The sequence below is a fragment of the Hyaena hyaena genome, unplaced genomic scaffold, assembly GCF_003009895.1.
Source record: "Hyaena hyaena isolate Hyena2069 unplaced genomic scaffold, ASM300989v1 scaffold_1006, whole genome shotgun sequence".
NCBI lineage: Eukaryota > Metazoa > Chordata > Mammalia > Carnivora > Hyaenidae > Hyaena > Hyaena hyaena.
In genome coordinates this window covers 535995-539915 of record NW_024081630.1, presented here as the reverse complement: position 1 = coordinate 539915, position 3921 = coordinate 535995, and the positions used below count along the sequence as shown (strand labels likewise).

At 35.7% G+C, this 3921-nt stretch overlaps 1 pseudogene; it reads right to left on the bottom strand.

The window, feature by feature from the left end:
• Positions 1-2036: 2036 nt before the first annotated feature.
• On the bottom strand, positions 2037-2210 carry LOC120223517 (annotated as a pseudogene).
• Between the last annotated feature and the right edge of the window lie 1711 nt (positions 2211-3921).

The window sequence follows — 3921 nt, the reverse complement described above, 5'->3', positions numbered from 1 at the left end:
ACTATAGTTTTAAGCATAAAGCATAATGATTTGATATAGGCATGTATTGTGAAATGTTTAAAATAAATTTAGTTAACATCCATCAACACACTTAGTTAACAATATTTTTTCTTCTGATGAGAAGTTTTAAAATCCACTCTTTCAGCCACTTGCAAGTATAAAATATAATATTGTTAACTATAGTCACCATGATACCTTACATCTCCAGGACTTATTTATCTTGTTGGTGTAATTTACGTTAAGTGTGTCTTTTTTTGATATCATAATGCTGGGATTTTCCTTTAAATATTGTCTCACCAATTTGGACTTTTAATAACTAATTTAAATCTGTTTGTAATATTTTGAGTATTGATATACTTGATTTTGCATTTTATATTTACCATGCTTATATATTCTTTTTTTTTTTGCTTTCTATTGATTTTATTGAATTTTTTTAAAACATTTTTTAATGTTTATTATTTTGAGAGAAGAGACAGAAAGACAGAGTGAGAGCGGGGGAGGGGCAGAGAGAGAGGGAGACACAGAATCTGAAGCAGGCTCCAGGCCCTGAGCTGTCAGCACAGAGCCCAACGCGGGGCTCAAACTCACAAACCACAAGATCATGACCTGAGCAGAAGTCGGACGCCTAACCAACTGAAACACCCAGGCACCTCTATTTTATTGAATTTTTTAAATTCTTTATTTTCCTCTAGTGGTTTTGGAATTATAATTCTATTTATGTTCTTTTAGTGGTTAACCTCAAATTTGTAATATTAATTTAGCTCAACAGTTTAAAATTTAATCATTATCTATATCTTCCTACCAAACAGTCCAAAAGCCTTAGAATGGTTTAACTCCATGCTCTTATTTTCCATGTAATTTTTGCCTAGATTTTTGGTTGAGATTGATTTTTAATTATAGCAATTTAGTGATTATTTTTATATTTACTCATAATAAAATCACAAACCTCAAAAATGAGCAAACCAACTTGAGGGAAGACACTGGATACGAAAAATGGGAAAATTTTTTACTTTAAAGAAAGATAATAATCTAAAAGATTAAATAGATATGTTCAGAGGATTTCAAAAATAAAAGAGGTGTTAGAAATCATTGGGAAAGAATAGGAGAGAATGAAAAAGAGTCAATTAATGTAGGTAGTCATTGAAATAAAATAACTCAGTAGATAGGTTGAACAACAAACCAGATACTGCTGAAGAAAGAGTTCATAAATTGGAAAATAGGTCTGAGGAGGTCAAGTCACTCAAAACACAATACTGAGAGACAGAGACAGTATAGGGTAGAGAAGTTAGAACATGAAGGATGTAATCACCAATTCTGATGTTTGTTGTTTAAAAAAATTCCAGACAGAGGGCACAAAAGTAAAGACAAGAACTAAAAATTTTCCAGAATTGAAAAAAGACATGAAAAGGAACATATCAAATCCTTAGCAGGAGCATAAAAGAAGCCCACACATATTCAAACAACTGTGAAACTTTTTAAATGTATAGCAAAGAGAGGATCAAATCACCAGAGGAAAACTCAGTGCAAGTTATTTTTCATGAGACTTCTTCAGGGTCTCCTGTCTGACTCAGGCATTCCTTTCCTTGGTTTGGAGTTGCCTACTCAACTTGAGCCATGTTTAGCAGGAGTCTATATAACTTTCTAAGTATTTTATAATTCTACTTTTCATTATGCTTAGGTTCGTGTATTTTTAAAATTTTTAAATATTAATTTTCCAGGGCGCCTGGATGGCTCAGTCAGTTGAGCATCCAACTCTTGATTTCAGCTCAGGTCATGATCCCATGTTCTTGGGATTGAGCCCCGTGTAGGGCTCTGCACTGAAAGCACAGATCCTGCTTAGAATTCTCTCTCTGCCCCTCCCCTGCCCTTGTGCATGCATGCTTGTGCACACTCTCTCAGTTGCATACATACATACATAGATACAATTTTAGGAAATGTTGATTTTAATAGTCATACTTATGTTATACTTTTTAAAATGTAATTTTTAGCTATATTATCTTATTGTCAAAAAAGATCTGTTTTATATCTGCTTTTCTATGAGTTTCTGAATGGCATAAACCATAGTAATAAATGGCACCTGATTGTGATAACTAAAACCAGTCCAACCCTTGTTTGTTCAACCAATCACAGAAGCCAGTGGAATATTCTTTATATTAAACTGATAAGAACAGATACTACACTTGATCTTCGCCAAAAGGCCAAGAAGCGATCTTTGTTTTATATAACAGCATATAATATATTACAAACTACACATATATAATCTATTTTAAATTTCAGAAGATATAATAAATATACATAATATGCAATAAATATTAAAATGTAAAGCTTTCTTTTTATATTTCCATGAATGTAACTTTCTAGTTATTTAGCAATATCCATCTGCTGGAGATGGCAAACAGGAACAGCAAAGAAAGTAGGTGATATTCAACCACTGGCTACCCAAAATGGGATTTTGAGTAATCTTTATGACAATGTTCTTAGAAGCCAAGCATTGTGGAGGAAGCAAAATAAATTTCTAACTTTTTCTACCCTTTAAAAATTATCAAGAACCAGGAACAGACTGACCTGAGCATCAAATTCTCATGGGCAGAGAGAATTCAGAAGACATATGTCTATTCCATATAGGAAAGTGAAAAATCCCACCTTCTGGAGTAAGAGATTGTGGGAAGAAAAAGAAAAAAAGAGATTGGAGGAAGTAAATGGTCAGAATCAGTTTCTCAGGCATTCTCCCAAAGAGATCCACCCATTGCCCCCAACTCCAAGGGCTGTTCTATTTCCTATTTGGAGCTTCAGGAAGAGATGACCTCACAGAGTTTTATCCTGTACCAAGAAAAAACAAATAAATAAATGATGGAAAGGCTTGGTTTGCTTAGGAGGCCTGAGTTAACCCTCTGAAGACTCCCTCACCTCCCATGGTGTGGAGGATGGGAAGTAAGAAAGTAACTGAGTTGAACCATTGGACCTTTATGATATTCTTGTGAGGAGGGATGAGGAGACTTAGAAAAAGGATTCCAGTGCTACTTGAAAGCTGATCCCAGGGGCTGAAACTGAGAGGTATGTGCTGGATGGAGTCAAAGTGTGGCTTAGAGAACCAAGATGAACATTGGTCTAACCATCTAAGAGAAAGAAAGCATACTTTCATCAATAATACCTGCAAAAGAGAAGCCATCCAGAAGCCTTGTCACAGAAGACCTAGAAATCAAAACAGGATTTATTTATGGATTGTGGATCTTAGAATCTCTCTCCTCTTTGAGATTTAAAACCCCTTCCTGGTGTGCTCAGATGCTACCTTAGAAGAAAGCCAGGGGGATGGAAAGCAAGTGGAAAGACTGAACATCAACATCCCCAAAGATACTGAGTTATCTTTAAGAGACTATTTGGTCCCCAGGAGTCTGAGATACCATTAAATATTGAATTTAAGTTTTTCTTTTGGCCCTGCTGGTTGAAGGGCTGGGGGCAGAGGGGGTGGCCTGGGGAAATTGATTGATTTTATAAATTACATAAATTACTTTTTCATCTGAAAACTATAGCATTCAGAGGTGCCTGGGTAGCTCAGTCAGTTAAGAGTCCAACTCTTGATTTTGGCTCAGGTCATGATCTCATGGTCATAGGATCAAGCCCTGCATTGGGCTCTGTGCTGGGCATGGACTCTGCTTAAGATTCTCTCTCCTGCCCTTGACCTCTGCCCCTCCCCACTCATTCTCTCTCTCTCTTAAGAAAGAAAGAAAGAAAGAAAGAAAGAAAGAAAGAAAGAAAGAAAGAAAGAAAGAAGGAAGGAAGGAAGGAAGGAAGGAAGGAAGGAAGGAAGGGAGGGAGGGAGGAAGGAAGGGAGGAAAAAAAAATGTAGTGTTCAATTATCAACTCTGCCACACAAATAATTTTCTAATTATTAGTTTGTTTATATCTTCTCTTAGACCGTGA